At 34.8% G+C, this 17,674-nt stretch overlaps 1 long non-coding RNA gene across 1 annotated transcript; it reads right to left on the bottom strand.

Annotated features, from left to right (window-relative positions):
* Positions 1–1,032: 1,032 nt before the first annotated feature.
* Positions 1,033–17,437, bottom strand: LOC141683513 (uncharacterized). The gene is made up of 3 exons (XR_012560323.1): positions 17,304–17,437; positions 1,692–1,827; positions 1,033–1,354 (listed from the first exon to the last, which is right to left on the bottom strand). It is a non-coding gene; the product is annotated as an uncharacterized LOC141683513 (long non-coding RNA).
* Between the last annotated feature and the right edge of the window lie 237 nt (positions 17,438–17,674).

Below are 17,674 nucleotides of genomic sequence, written 5' to 3'. Positions count from 1 at the left end.
TAGTAAATTTTTGGTGCTTAAAATTTTCTTTTATAATTTGTAAATTTTATGTTTACGTAAAGTAAATTAATCTATATTTTCAGGTTTCTAAAATCACCATATGCGACATAATTTAATTTTATTAATATTTCAATATAACTAAAATTAATAATGTATTACTTCATTAATGAATACACATATATATAAATTTTTGACGTAACTAAAATTTTGTTGTTCAAGTAATATTTGTTATCATCTTTTATATATATATATTCATGTTTCAGTATTTTATCAAATTTTAACTTATTTAATTATTTACTTATATTTATATATTAACTATTTACCGATGTTATCAAAAGTAACAACATTTTTTAAGTTCTCGTGCTACTAAACAACTTATGTTAAACATGTTGTTTTATATATAATGAATATCTACACTAACTACAATCTATTATCAATTTATTTAACACTTCTTCAAATTGTAATAAAACAACATATCTATATTAATGTAACAACATATCTATATTATCTCGATTAGAGATGCACAAAAGGTCTTATGGGCCATCCTTTTATCCGGGCCTTAAAGAGGCCGACATGTTTTAAAGAAAACACGGGCCGGATTTTTCAAACAACGTGACCGAAATTTATCCAAGCCTGACTTTACAAAAATCTGTAGTTCATTAATTTATAAATTTTGTAATTTTAAAATATAACAAAACTTGAAAAAATGATAATATTGAGTTATACCTTAAAATTATAAAAGTCAACATACAAAGGTGTACCCAAGATTGGAATTCCGGCCTAAAAAATGAAGATACAAAATGAAAGCTCTAATTTACCAATTGCCTAAAACTATAATCTATATACTAAAAAAGTTGTTATTATAGTTATGAAGAAAATGCCGCAAAAGCTGCTGCAGAAGTGTAGAGTGCATAGACAAAATGAGGCATGTTTTAGCAACATAGCACTGCAGAATCTTTATCACATGCAAGTCTGTCTCTTTATTTCCACTGCATCTTTACTACATCTTCTATAAAAATTTAGTTTGTACATATCAGGTTTCACAAGAGATCAATAGTGCTTCTCCTCCATGTATCAGACCGTGAAGCCAGATCTTAAGATGACCGGTAAAGTAAAAACGAAACTTTGAATAATGTACAAAGATTAGACTAACTTTTATTGGAAAACTTCATACAATGATGCTATTGAGTAGGGTAGTCATGAACTATATTATGGCAATAATTTATGGTTATAGCTGTTGAAGGTCAGAGAAGTACTCTTACATGCTCAAACTAAATGTCAATATGTTTAGAAGTATGTTACCAGGTAACACTTATATATTGTAATGGAAGATTCCGCATACGAAGGCAACAACCTGTTACAAGCACAACAAGGGAACAATATTTAAAGATTTAATCAACATGATAATAATCAAAAGTCAAGAGCCTCAGAATATTACTCTACATAAACATGTTGTAAAAAAATCAACAAGTAAAGGTGACTGAACAACCAACGTTCGGTTATAACTTATAAAATTAAATATTAGGTTTGCACTATTAAGTTATAACTGTGAACAAAATGCTTGAAAGTTAAATTTATAGTGAAATTTCAAGTCTATATTACTGGTCCATTCATTTGACTAGTTGACTCTTCCAAGAAATTTCAAACTTTTCAATTCAACATGTGCAGAGGTAATCGCCCTAACAACTTACCATGTTTATCAAAGATGTGACATTCCACAGAGCATATACACGCGCGGAAGAATTCTTAGGTCCATAACTAAATATGGCATTTAGGCCAGCTGCAAAGGGAACTATTATGCCAAGCGGAAGAATTGACAAAATAGAGCTGCAACAACATTAGCAAGACAATGCTAAAATTTAGATAAATTATTTAAAATTATACCATGGAAGTTTCAAAATCAAATTTGGCTAGATCACTGCAACTTTTTTAATGGTATGTTAATAAAATAAACTATAAAATTTTAATTATAATTTAAATAAATACATAATATATATTATAACATACTGTGTATTGTTAAGATATTGAAAATTATAATGTGTGAATTATACTAATATGGTATTTGTAATAATTTAATATCTGTATATTACCCTGAAATCGGTAACAAGGACATATATGAGTAATATAAATCAAAATATTTAAAATCATGTTATAATGTTCAACATGAATTTAATATATATTTACCGAAAAATACACACAGGGGCAGATAGATCTTTCTTTTCTGGAGCATTTACTTCATTGTTTATTGCAAATAATTCATAAACATATAAATGAATAAGTAATAAAAGTTTTAAATCATGTAAGAATACAATAAGTAATTACAAGTATTTTCGGGTAAAAACTTATATCAAAATCGGGTAAAATTTTTACAACATGGGAATGTTCATTAAACATGTTCTGTCCAAATCTCAACATACCTAGTATCCAAAATTGAACTTGAGTCATAAAACTCAGTTCAATTTAATTTTATTTATAAATTAAATTCGATCAAAATATAAGCTAACCCAAAATAGGAACATAAACTAGAAATCAAATGAAAATATATTATGCTATGTATAATGATATATAGCGATTTTCCTATTGATTTCAGATTTGAATTCACTTTATATTAAAATGTAGAAAAATTAACTATATCATTTCAGGTATAAGAACAATACAATTGAAAAACTAGATTCCAATCACATCTAACTGTATCAAATGGTAAATTTAACATACATTTAGTTTTAAAATAATAATATAAATAAATCTTACCCGATCAATGTAATAACCCCAATTTTTTTGAGAAATTTTGAAACCCTTATGAATAGTGTTTTTGCTGAACGAGAAAACTTTTCATGCCACGCTATGTAGGGGTTCTGATATTGATCTTATGGGATATTATTAGTACTCTATGAAGTATATAAGTGTATGTAAAGATCGTCAGAATCCAATTCCGAACACTTTGGTTTTTCCCGGAAATCCACAAGATACGGAGAGAATTGAGTATAAGGTAACAGGATAAAAAGGATTTAAATAAAAGGATTATAGGAGAGGATCATAAAAGGGATATAATATATTGAGAAAGGTTAAGGGAACCTAAGTAATAAGATCCCGGGTATGATCCTTCAAACGATAAAACGAGAACGAAAGTTAAGCGAACCGTATAGCAGATCAGCGGTCATTAGGCAAACGATTAGGAAGTTAATCAAAGGGATTAATGGGAATGATGTCATCCAACCAATAGAAAGAAGACAAGGAAGGAAGGATGACATCATGTGGATGAGATAAGCATGACATGGGAAGGAGGAGGTGTGGTGGCTTTGTAACCACACAAATCCAAGGGCAAGAAGGTACTTTACTAAATCAAAAACAAAACCAAATCAACCAACCAAAAGATCAAGACAAGGCAAAACACAAAATTCTTCTTCTTCTTCATGAAGCTCTCGGGTGAGTTTCTTAATTTTTGAAAGTCCAAGCTCCTCCACTTGTTATTTTCCAAGGTAATTATCCTAGCTTCTCCTAGTTAAGTTACATACTTCCTATAAGTTTAAGCTTCTAATTCCAAGCCAATCTTTTTCTATAAATCATCAAAGAAGATGGTGAATAGTGTTTTCAAGAACTAAAATTTGTGTTCTTGAAGTTGTGTTTAGATTAAGCTTGGATAAAGACTTTAAAGGTGATTCCAAGCCATCCTCTTGATTCTCCACTCTCCAAGGAAGGTATAAACTACAAACCCTAGCTTTAGTTTTGAGTAATTAGGATTGAATGTGTTTGATATAGCATATGTGAGGCATGATGCTTGATTGGTTGAAGTTTGGTTGAGTTTGTAGAGATTAGTTGGTTTTGTTGCATTGTTGGAGTTGTAAATCTTGGTAATTAGTTAAAGAACCTAAGTAAAGCTTTTAGTTCATGTGAGGAATAAGTATAAATGGTAAATGTTGTGGTTTTGAATAAAAGAACTTAAGTATGATTAAAGTTAAGTTTAGGCATAAGTATGAATGATTAAATTGAATTGGTTGGGGTTGTTATGATGTGATAAGGATGGAGGATGGTTGTATGTTGGATTTGAGGTTGATTTGGGTTGTTTGTGAATGGGTTAAAATTTGGAAATCACGGAAACATAGCCGTCGTAACGTCCGATTTTCTTTGGACTGTTTTTGTGCATAGCATTAGGACCCGAGAACCCCCTGCTAGATTGTGACCACTGCCATGATTAGATAGCTCATGTTACGAGCTTCGTTTTGATATGTAGTTCGTTCGATTCCGATTTACGGTTTAGGAGAAACGACCGTTTCAAGTAACGGCGTTTCGCGAACGAAACTTTCTCCCTCGCCTTACTTTAAAACATAGGTTAAAGACCAAAAAGGGTTAATTAATGTATGAAACATTTATGGTAAGTGTGTTAGGCAGTTGGTAAGACACTCGCGAAGGAATCGCTTTAAAACCCGTAAAGGTTAAATTATTAAAAATGGTGGAGCCGAGGGTACCCGAGCGACTTAAGCAAATCAGTGAGCGCAAAACAAGCGTTAGAGTCTAAGTTAGTTAAAGTATAGATTTACAAGTGATTTTGGTTTAATTCCAACTTACTTGTTGTTTATAGGTTACCAGACTCGTCCCGAGCCATTCGTAACCCCAGTCGCTCAGGCAAGTTTTCTACCCGTTATACTGTTGTTGTGATGTAAATATATGTATATGCATTATCTTGTGATATTGCATGATTGTTATTAGCAAATTTTGCGATATATTGGAGCATGCTAATATGGTATATATGCATGTCTGTTTCGTAATCTGGTTAACTATCTGTTGATTTCAATGCTTATAGTTGCATAATACCTATGCTAGAAATAAGCAAGTAGTTGCGTATACCCTTAGTATAGGGGATAAAAGGTGAGCATATTTCTAAACCGGGAGTCGATGTTCCCGAGTATATATATATATATATATATATATATATTTATTTATATATATATATATGGATATAGTTTTTAAAACTATTAATCGAATAAGGTTTATTCGATAACTTTAACTTTATTTTATTATTGAATATTATTTCAAATATTATTCGAAGGCGTATGACTCCTTTACATTATTTTTTTTTTGAATATTATTTGAATATTCATTTGAGGATGTATGACTCCTTTATTTTATTTAATGAATATTATTTATAATATTCATTCGAGGTATTTTGACTCAGCTTATTTTATTTATTGAATATTATTTGAATATTCATTTGAGGATCTATGACTCCGATTATTTGCTGAGATATATTCTTTAATTTATTAAAGAATAAGGTGTCGATAATCAAACTTATTTTTGATTATTCAAATAAAGATATTACTTTCGTATAAGTATATCTTTGATTATTTGCTATTCATTTCAAGTATAAGTTGTAATACTTCTACTTCAATTATTTTATAAAGATTATTTTTATGGGAATATTATTTAAATAATAATATTCAGACATTTTCTAAATATTCTGGGGACTGATTTACTTCATTAAATCAGTTTTACTCCAAACACTCTTTAAAGTGTTTTCGAGTCTTTAAAATGATTTTCAAAAGTTAGAGCGGATCCCAAAACTATTTTTATATTTAAGATCTTCCTTTTAAAAAGGGGATTTAAATACTCGCTCAAAACCTGGGGGATCCGGCTCGGTGGTGTGTTTTATATTCGCAACAAGGTTGCTGTCTTGGTAAAAGAGTTTTTGATTACTTACCCAATATTCGGGAAGTAAAATTCTTGGAACAAGTTAATCCATTAACAGGCATCGCCTGGGAAATATCGGTGAGTTTTCCTTTCCAACTAGGTACGACTTCTTGGTGGAGCCGTATCAACAAGTTTCTACTTGGGGAAAGGGGGAAACGAGCTTTACGTTTCAGAGTCATGGATTTCATCTGAACTAGGAGTGGCGTAAGTGGCCGAGTAGCGCCGGCCCAGCCTTATTATATTGGCCCAAATGGCCTGGAAGTTCCGCTAAGGCGGTCCATTCCTTAGGAGTTCAGTGTTCGGTTGACAAGTAAATCCGACAGGTTCTCCTCTACATGTAGAAAATGGTGGGGTTGTACTACTACGACTGATCATCGTAAGTGGTCTTCCTGGCGCGGTAAACTCCCGTAATGAGTTCATCATCCAATTGGATATTTCTGCAACACTACCCAAAGCACTTCGATAGAAAGGCTACGGTTGGGCGATTGTTGAGTGTTGGCAGGGTCAAGTTTTCAAAATGATGTTTACATCAAATGAAGTATCTCGTAACTTCATTTTATTTTGATAATATTTTAAAGATTTAATCTATTCAAATCTTGTCTTATAGTCTCATCTATATGATGAACTTTTGAAGCTAATTTATAACTTGAACGGTGGTAGTTCAAGTAGTATTTGGGAAAGATATAAGTATATTGGGGTATCTTGTAACTTCATCTTTTAAACTTATATCTAATTAATAATTGTCTTATGAATGACAAAGATTTCCAGAAAAACGTTGAGACAAGGTTAGATATATGAGATCACCTTGCAATGATATTTTTATACAGTTATACACTGGGACTTTGTGTATATTATGCATGGAAGAGGACTTCCAATATTTTTGAAAAGTATATATGTATATATACTGAATATTTTGCGACTTCATCGCATTAAGATATCAAACTTGGTTTATTTCTTTTGACCAAGACTTTCATGAGTATTATGAGTAGGCTCATATATTGTAAATCGTTATACATATTATTTTGGTGGGCTTGCTGCTCACCCTTGCTTTCTTCTTTCATCACACAACAACAGTTAGGAAAGATGGCCAGACTCCAGCAGACCCAGCGCAAGCGCGTGGGAAGCATCCCGCGTCTTCCCGATGATGTTGTGGCTGCTATAGCTGCAGAGGTAGATCTATTGGTAGATCAGGCATTCTATTTTTGAGAATCAATTATGTATAATTATAACTTGTGGCAGATAATGGCAATTAACTGTAAATTTATCAAGTAATCATTTTGGGTTGTAATAACTTTTAAATTATGGATTCAAAGACTTGTACTTATTTAAATTTCATCTCTGAGACTATAACGGGTTGTGGTGTGTGTTAGTGTGGGGTCACAGCATAAGGTTATTTATTAATTAAGTGAAGTGATATTGTGGAAAGAAAGACCGTGACGACCCGGATCCCCGACCCCGGATCTGGGGGTGTTACAGAAATGGTATCAGAGCTAAGCGTTATAAACCTCAGAGATGATGGGACGTTAAGATAATAAGTTAACTAAGATAATAAGAACTCTTGCCAAGTTCATAGTCGGGCTACCTAACGTAGCACTGACAGTTAAAACCCTTATGGGAACCCTTATAAATATCGTGATAGGAGCGTAGTTCGTTATCGTATATGGTAGCGGGACTCCGAACCCTGAGGTTGAGGAGCAACATCGCGATGATGTTTTATTACTCATTGGAGATCAAATTATGGATCCAATAGAGCGTCCTAACGCAGGACCGGATGATGTTGATATTGAGGAGGTAGCGGTTGGGGAGGTTGTCCTAGAAGGGATAGTTGTTGAGGAGGATCCCAAGGAGGATCCTGGCAAGATTGGATAAAGGACCACTGATGAATTGATGACCATGGTTAGGGCAACTCCCAGAGGTAGGATTGGCCGGTCACTACCGGAGGTTCGTTCAAGTTGTAAAGATAGTAGCCCCTTTAACGCGGCTTACTCGTAAGACTGAGAAGTTCGAATGGACAGAGAAATGCGAGAACAGCTTTCAAGAACTGAAGCAGAGGTTGGTGATGGCCCCTATGCTGGCATTGCCGGATGGAAAAGGTGATTTTGTGAAGTGTAGTGACGCTTCGCACAAGGAATTAGGGTGCTTCTTATATAGCACAGCAAGATAATCGCGTCTGCGTCAAGATAATTAAGGGAATTTAAAATTCGATATCCCCACCCATGAGCTTGGGCTCGTGGCAATAGTTTTACCCTAAAGATTGGAGGCACTACTTGTATGGAGAGAAGTGCGAGAATTACCTAAGCCATAAGTGCTCTAGTACATTCTTACGTAGAAAGAGCTCAACATACGCCAGAGGAGGCGGTTAGAGCTAATCAAGAATTATGATTGGGAGATTCTTCATCATTCGGGGAAAGCCAATATGGTGGCTGATGCCCTTAGTAAAAAGGAGAGACTCAAGATGATAATGTCTTTTGGAGAGTTTATAAGAGATTTTGAGAAAATGGAAATAGTAGTGAAGGTAACCGGAGCCGGTACCGAAAAGCTGTTTGAGATTGCAATACAGCCCGAATTATTGGAAAAGAAAATATTGTGCCAGTAAAAGTGATGAATGAAGGCAGAGAGCCAACAAATAGATATGAGATTAATACCGAGAAAGATGATAAAGGAATAATGAGGCATTCCTATAGAAATTGGGTTCCAAATGTTCAAGAGCCTAAAGATGAGATCTTAGATGAAAGCTAGTTTGAGGAATAAGATTTAGAGCAAACCCTGAACGTGATAGTCAGGGAGGTCGCCATCAAGATAGAAGGAACCCATGACATAATGGAGTGAAAAATGAGGATTTTAAATTAAAAGATGACCCCAATTATGGGGAGTAGGATGAAACATTTCATACTAAGGAAACAGAAAGTCGAGCGAGACAAGGAGACCCGAGACGGTACTCCTATACGGAAATTCATGGACCTGTCTAAAGAGAACTTAGACTATTATCCCCAACCACCACCCTGAGGAGACAGTGCGGTGGGAAATTCTTTCAGGACCTTTAAATTGCTAAGCTCTCAGAGTTCCAAGGAACAAGCTGACCCAGTCGAGGCAAGAGCCTGGCTAAAGGAAATATAGGAATCATTTGAGATTCTAAATGATTGACGAATCACAAAAGACTGTTTTTATCACTTACCCTCCTAAGAGAGAGGCCACCCGCTGGTAAAAGGCCAAGGAAGGCACGGAACAAGAGATCATAATAAACTGATTTAAGTTCAGTCAATTGTTTTCGGGAAAGTAATTCCCAAAGATAAGGAGATAGTGTAAAAGCTTTAGAGCCAGAACAAAGGCAGACGAGTATGATAAATTATGAATCTAAGTTGTAAAAGTTATCAAGATTCGTTCTGAGGACACGAATCCAGAATGACGGGATGTTTGAAATCAATGCTTATGTTGTGTTAGTTCATGAAATAATGATAAGGAAGTTGGGTATGAGGAAACCCTAAAGACTCGTAGTAATAGAAATAGAAAAGTAAGTAATCGTCAGGATGAGGGTGATTCACCATGAGTTAAAATTGATGGTTGAGGGCATAAGAGATACATATATATTATCCCCTGTAAGTTGGGAGGATTCGAAGAAACCTTGAGATAGTTCGAAGGATAAATAATGAGACGCGGATAGACTGAGGAGACAAGAAAGTAAGAAATCAAGAAAATTGGATGAAGGAAGTGACCTTCAAGAATGTGAAGTGTAAGACCGGTGGCTTGTCACCCAGAAAAGGGAGACGCCAGGTATGGGAGGTATCCCAACATTGAGGTGACTGTTGAGATAAACAACAAAAGTAAATAAGGAATTATTAAAAAGAAGTTCACGTTGAACACGACCAATATCTTCCAGAACATCCTTGTTATCGTTACCAAATTAGGCAAGACAAGCGGATAACCGTTGTTATCTTTTGGAGGCCATATGGATTGACCTCAATTTGAATAAGGATGCTATTATGAAATTAGGTATCGACTATCGAGGTGGGAATGATGAATAAGATAATCTGTCGAGGATATATGACTTGATTTATCCATGGATGGATGCAGGTACCTTTTAAAGGTGGAATTAAGGCTAGAACATCGGTAACTTAAAATGAATCCTAGGGGAATGCATAAAGGTTTGCATTTCACCCTTAATAGGGACGGTATGAGTTTTGACAGTATGATTTGGAAAGGGTTAAGGTAACAATAACCTTTAAGAATTCGTGGAGAAATTTTCAGAAGTATATAGACAATGGTTCTAGTAATAGTAAATGGTATTTTGATATGCCCTGTATCTAGGGAATACAGGAGGAACGATTCAAGGATAACCTTAGAGGTTTTACAAGGAGAAAGGTAATATTCAAAATTCTCAAGAATAGAAATGTTGATAAAGGAAATATGACGTAATTATGATGTTGCCAAGTGGGGCACATGTTAAACCACGAGAAAGTATGGATCGAACCAGTAAAGGTTGAAATTGTCAGGGCAATTAGGGCCTAGGATAAAAGATGTTCTAAGTATGATTGAGAGTCAGTCGTGACAGTGATTAACCTCTAAAGATTGAGGCAATAACTTATGGAAAAATGGTGATATTTTTTTTTACTCATCAGATTTTAAGGAAAGCATTTTCACATAAGCTGTGATTGAAATAAGGTAGAAAAATTTATTTGGAGATGGTTAAAGTGACATTGACTGTAAGGAAATTTTACTATCAGGAAAGGCCAAAGAGGTGGCCGACACTTTAAAGGTAAGAGGATAATTATAGGCGCTTGTGCCAAAAGAATACAATGATGATGGTTAAAACGGTGAAGGTTGTATTATGGTTTGGAAGATTGACATTCCTTCTGATGACTGTGCAATACCCAACCGTAATAGTAGTTCGGTAAAGGTTTAATTCGTGTAATCGCCAGGAGCGGGCTATCTATCTTAGAAGGTACCATCTTGAGAATGAGCCAGGACTATATTTCAAAAAGGACTAAACAAACCTTTGAGTTAAGTCTTCTATTGAAGGTATATGATTAAGAATGGTATTAACCTGCTATCGTTGCTTTGAGCAAAACTCTTCTGCAAATTTTATCTGCTTCATGTCATGTATGTATATCAGAATCAGGAGTGTACTCCATGAATCATGAATGGTGATTATGTTATCTCCTTAGAAGGATTTGATACGACATGTATGGACTCCGTATGGTTAGCTATTAAGACTTCATGGAAAATGAAGAACGACAGTAGGTCAGTGGTGGACCATAGTGAGGCAGCAATGATTCTGCGAGTATTGAGCTGATTACAACCGTGAGAGTTGTATTGGAATGGGTGTTGAGATTGAGTACCACTAATCGGGTCGTGGTAGTGTATAAGTCATCATTAATAGACTAATTAAGTAGAGTATCTACATAGTGAATTATTATTCTTTCTTATCAATAGAGAGTCGTATTATTATACGAGGAAGGTTGCGGTGCAAGCATAGAATTCGAGTAACGATGATGTCTAGAATGAGATCCCAGATTCGATTTTCGATGTCGAGGGAGTTTCAAAGGTAATTGTGTATAAGCTCGAGGAAGGGCATGGGTCCATAGAATGATGGACGGGTTAGCGAAAATATTTAGGCACGTGAAATGCGATGCTATAATACTTGATGTTGATATAAATACATATGTGTTTTGTTCTCCTATGACAAACCTCTATAGTTCAGAGGTAGATTCCAAGCCAGATATTTTGTGGCAGTATATTTTTTTTTTCATATATACAATTCTCTTCAGTTCATTCTTTTCTCTTCTTTTCATTTCATGTAAGCTGAGAAGAACAACCCTTCCAGAAAGGGGAGGTATTGCCGAATGACTATCTATCTTTGTGATAGAAGCCTAGTAGGATACCACATGTTGTTTAATTGCTTGTCAAGTACTAAAGGCTGGCCACCTTCTGTACTAACTATGCAATAGAACAAGTGTTCATGATCTTAGTGATCTCTCAACAAATTCCTTTACTTCTATTTGATTGATCAAATTTTGGAAAATAGAAGCAACTGAAAAAGGAGTAATAAAGTGGTGGTAGTATGCGGAATGGGAGCACATTCGTGATACTAAGGTTGACGTGGTTATTAAAAGGTTATAGAATGCTAACGAGCAAAAGTATAACCAGTATAATATTAGGAACGGAAGGTAGTAGCGATTACGAACTGGAAAAGAATGGGTATTGAGAAGCAGAAGCTCTAATGTTAAAAGCAATAATGAAAGTCTGTGTAATAGACTTGAAAGAATTTGGAATGATCACTTAATTCGGATTGAGTTATCTTACGACAATAGATCATATGTCATTATCGAGATGTCGCCTTATGAGATCATTGAGGGAAGACAATGTCGATCTCCCTTATGTTAGGATGAAGTTGTAGAGCGCAAGATGCTCGGACCCGCAGTAGTCCAAAGGACCAAGGATATGATAGATCTAATCAGAGGACGGCTGGTAGTAGCCCAAGATGGTCATGATAAGTATGTTGATTTGACACGAAAGGATAAAGAGTATGAAATAGGGGACCTAGTAATGTTATAGGTATCCCTTGGAAAGGATTGATGAGGTTCGGAAAGAAAGGAAAGCTAAGTCTACAATTTGTTGGACCCTTGGATATATTAAGACGTTTGGGAAGTTAGCATATGAGCTAGCCCTAACCCAGAACATGTAGCTAGTCATAACGCGTTTCACGTATCAATGTTAAGGAAGTGTAATTCAGATGCCAGATAAATAGGGGCATATGAGCGCATAGATATGCAACCCGACGTAACCTATATGGAGCAACCAGGAAGGGTTATAGAGTGAAAAGGAACGAGTGCTTAGGAGAAGGGTTATCAAACTAGTAAGAGTTTGATGGTAGAACCACAATGTGGGAAAATTGACTTGAGAGTTAGAAAGTGCAATACTAAGAAAGTATCCCTATTTATTTCTATCCGATTCCGGGACGGAATCCTTTTAAGGAGGGGAGACTGTAATAACCCCAATTTTTTTGAGAAATTTTGAAACCCTTATGAATAGTGTTTTTGCTGAACGAGAAAACTTTTCATGCCACGCTATGTAGGGGTTCTGATATTGATCTTATGGGATATTATTAGTACTCTATGAAGTATATAAGTGTATGTAAAGATCGTCAGAATCCAATTCCGAACACTTTGGTTTTTCCCGGAAATCCACAAGATACGGAGAGAATTGAGTATAAGGTAACAGGATAAAAAGGATTTAAATAAAAGGATTATAGGAGAGGATCATAAAAGGGATATAATATATTGAGAAAGGTTAAGGGAACCTAAGTAATAAGATCCCGGGTATGATCCTTCAAACGATAAAACGAGAACGAAAGTTAAGCGAACCGTATAGCAGATCAGCGGTCATTAGGCAAACGATTAGGAAGTTAATCAAAGGGATTAATGGGAATGATGTCATCCAACCAATAGAAAGAAGACAAGGAAGGAAGGATGACATCATGTGGATGAGATAAGCATGACATGGGAAGGAGGAGGTGTGGTGGCTTTGTAACCACACAAATCCAAGGGCAAGAAGGTACTTTACTAAATCAAAAACAAAACCAAATCAACCAACCAAAAGATCAAGACAAGGCAAAACACAAAATTCTTCTTCTTCTTCATGAAGCTCTCGGGTGAGTTTCTTAATTTTTGAAAGTCCAAGCTCCTCCACTTGTTATTTTCCAAGGTAATTATCCTAGCTTCTCCTAGTTAAGTTACATACTTCCTATAAGTTTAAGCTTCTAATTCCAAGCCAATCTTTTTCTATAAATCATCAAAGAAGATGGTGAATAGTGTTTTCAAGAACTAAAATTTGTGTTCTTGAAGTTGTGTTTAGATTAAGCTTGGATAAAGACTTTAAAGGTGATTCCAAGCCATCCTCTTGATTCTCCACTCTCCAAGGAAGGTATAAACTACAAACCCTAGCTTTAGTTTTGAGTAATTAGGATTGAATGTGTTTGATATAGCATATGTGAGGCATGATGCTTGATTGGTTGAAGTTTGGTTGAGTTTGTAGAGATTAGTTGGTTTTGTTGCATTGTTGGAGTTGTAAATCTTGGTAATTAGTTAAAGAACCTAAGTAAAGCTTTTAGTTCATGTGAGGAATAAGTATAAATGGTAAATGTTGTGGTTTTGAATAAAAGAACTTAAGTATGATTAAAGTTAAGTTTAGGCATAAGTATGAATGATTAAATTGAATTGGTTGGGGTTGTTATGATGTGATAAGGATGGAGGATGGTTGTATGTTGGATTTGAGGTTGATTTGGGTTGTTTGTGAATGGGTTAAAATTTGGAAATCACGGAAACATAGCCGTCGTAACGTCCGATTTTCTTTGGACTGTTTTTGTGCATAGCATTAGGACCCGAGAACCCCCTGCTAGATTGTGACCACTGCCATGATTAGATAGCTCATGTTACGAGCTTCGTTTTGATATGTAGTTCGTTCGATTCCGATTTACGGTTTAGGAGAAACGACCGTTTCAAGTAACGGCGTTTCGCGAACGAAACTTTCTCCCTCGCCTTACTTTAAAACATAGGTTAAAGACCAAAAAGGGTTAATTAATGTATGAAACATTTATGGTAAGTGTGTTAGGCAGTTGGTAAGACACTCGCGAAGGAATCGCTTTAAAACCCGTAAAGGTTAAATTATTAAAAATGGTGGAGCCGAGGGTACCCGAGCGACTTAAGCAAATCAGTGAGCGCAAAACAAGCGTTAGAGTCTAAGTTAGTTAAAGTATAGATTTACAAGTGATTTTGGTTTAATTCCAACTTACTTGTTGTTTATAGGTTACCAGACTCGTCCCGAGCCATTCGTAACCCCAGTCGCTCAGGCAAGTTTTCTACCCGTTATACTGTTGTTGTGATGTAAATATATGTATATGCATTATCTTGTGATATTGCATGATTGTTATTAGCAAATTTTGCGATATATTGGAGCATGCTAATATGGTATATATGCATGTCTGTTTCGTAATCTGGTTAACTATCTGTTGATTTCAATGCTTATAGTTGCATAATACCTATGCTAGAAATAAGCAAGTAGTTGCGTATACCCTTAGTATAGGGGATAAAAGGTGAGCATATTTCTAAACCGGGAGTCGATGTTCCCGAGTATATATATATATATATATATATATTTATTTATTTATATATATATATATGGATATAGTTTTTAAAACTATTAATCGAATAAGGTTTATTCGATAACTTTAACTTTATTTTATTATTGAATATTATTTCAAATATTATTCGAAGGCGTATGACTCCTTTACATTATTTTTTTTTGAATATTATTTGAATATTCATTTGAGGATGTATGACTCCTTTATTTTATTTAATGAATATTATTTATAATATTCATTCGAGGTATTTTGACTCAGCTTATTTTATTTATTGAATATTATTTGAATATTCATTTGAGGATCTATGACTCCGATTATTTGCTGAGATATATTCTTTAATTTATTAAAGAATAAGGTGTCGATAATCAAACTTATTTTTGATTATTCAAATAAAGATATTACTTTCGTATAAGTATATCTTTGATTATTTGCTATTCATTTCAAGTATAAGTTGTAATACTTCTACTTCAATTATTTTATAAAGATTATTTTTATGGGAATATTATTTAAATAATAATATTCAGACATTTTCTAAATATTCTGGGGACTGATTTACTTCATTAAATCAGTTTTACTCCAAACACTCTTTAAAGTGTTTTCGAGTCTTTAAAATGATTTTCAAAAGTTAGAGCGGATCCCAAAACTATTTTTATATTTAAGATCTTCCTTTTAAAAAGGGGATTTAAATACTCGCTCAAAACCTGGGGGATCCGGCTCGGTGGTGTGTTTTATATTCGCAACAAGGTTGCTGTCTTGGTAAAAGAGTTTTTGATTACTTACCCAATATTCGGGAAGTAAAATTCTTGGAACAAGTTAATCCATTAACAGGCATCGCCTGGGAAATATCGGTGAGTTTTCCTTTCCAACTAGGTACGACTTCTTGGTGGAGCCGTATCAACAAGTTTCTACTTGGGGAAAGGGGGAAACGAGCTTTACGTTTCAGAGTCATGGATTTCATCTGAACTAGGAGTGGCGTAAGTGGCCGAGTAGCGCCGGCCCAGCCTTATTATATTGGCCCAAATGGCCTGGAAGTTCCGCTAAGGCGGTCCATTCCTTAGGAGTTCAGTGTTCGGTTGACAAGTAAATCCGACAGGTTCTCCTCTACATGTAGAAAATGGTGGGGTTGTACTACTACGACTGATCATCGTAAGTGGTCTTCCTGGCGCGGTAAACTCCCGTAATGAGTTCATCATCCAATTGGATATTTCTGCAACACTACCCAAAGCACTTCGATAGAAAGGCTACGGTTGGGCGATTGTTGAGTGTTGGCAGGGTCAAGTTTTCAAAATGATGTTTACATCAAATGAAGTATCTCGTAACTTCATTTTATTTTGATAATATTTTAAAGATTTAATCTATTCAAATCTTGTCTTATAGTCTCATCTATATGATGAACTTTTGAAGCTAATTTATAACTTGAACGGTGGTAGTTCAAGTAGTATTTGGGAAAGATATAAGTATATTGGGGTATCTTGTAACTTCATCTTTTAAACTTATATCTAATTAATAATTGTCTTATGAATGACAAAGATTTCCAGAAAAACGTTGAGACAAGGTTAGATATATGAGATCACCTTGCAATGATATTTTTATACAGTTATACACTGGGACTTTGTGTATATTATGCATGGAAGAGGACTTCCAATATTTTTGAAAAGTATATATGTATATATACTGAATATTTTGCGACTTCATCGCATTAAGATATCAAACTTGGTTTATTTCTTTTGACCAAGACTTTCATGAGTATTATGAGTAGGCTCATATATTGTAAATCGTTATACATATTATTTTGGTGGGCTTGCTGCTCACCCTTGCTTTCTTCTTTCATCACACAACAACAGTTAGGAAAGATGGCCAGACTCCAGCAGACCCAGCGCAAGCGCGTGGGAAGCATCCCGCGTCTTCCCGATGATGTTGTGGCTGCTATAGCTGCAGAGGTAGATCTATTGGTAGATCAGGCATTCTATTTTTGAGAATCAATTATGTATAATTATAACTTGTGGCAGATAATGGCAATTAACTGTAAATTTATCAAGTAATCATTTTGGGTTGTAATAACTTTTAAATTATGGATTCAAAGACTTGTACTTATTTAAATTTCATCTCTGAGACTATAACGGGTTGTGGTGTGTGTTAGTGTGGGGTCACAGCATAAGGTTATTTATTAATTAAGTGAAGTGATATTGTGGAAAGAAAGACCGTGACGACCCGGATCCCCGACCCCGGATCTGGGGGTGTTACAATCAAACTTAAACATAGTCACGATGCTAATCATTTTGTATGGAAAATTTGTTGTGGAGGAAATCATTGAAAATCTATCAAAATTCACAAATCAGGAAAAAATTAATAAACTCTGTAAAAATATCAAACAACGGAACACCATTATTTGGTATATGGAGTTGCATCAATTAAATGTTAGAACAATGGATCGGGGGTACTACGTGTTCTGATATTAACAACAAACAGTCATATGATTTACCTTAATCGCTCCGGCGCAAGCAATTCAACCCACGTTCTTTTGATGTATTTCTTCATTCTTATGAAGGCACTAGATCTCTCAAGGTTTTACCTTTTCTCAAACTTGTGCGGCTATTCCAAAACCCTAACTTTTTCCAATCGCATTTCAGCCATAAGACAAAGAGAATATATATTGAATAGTGTGTATGATTGGATCGGGCCTTCAAATGACATTTTGGGCTCTAACATTCTGGGCAAAGCCCAATGTAATAAATATTAATTCGACCCACTAAAGAATTAATATTTGAATTGCATCTTTTAATACCGTAATTAATTATTTAATTTGGCTCCCACTATTTGCTTGGTAAACTCCTTATATTTAAGATATTGCAT

This window comes from Apium graveolens, chromosome 9, assembly GCF_009905375.1.
Source record: "Apium graveolens cultivar Ventura chromosome 9, ASM990537v1, whole genome shotgun sequence".
Taxonomy (NCBI): domain Eukaryota; kingdom Viridiplantae; phylum Streptophyta; class Magnoliopsida; order Apiales; family Apiaceae; genus Apium; species Apium graveolens.
This window is presented reverse-complemented; position numbering and strand designations above follow the sequence as displayed.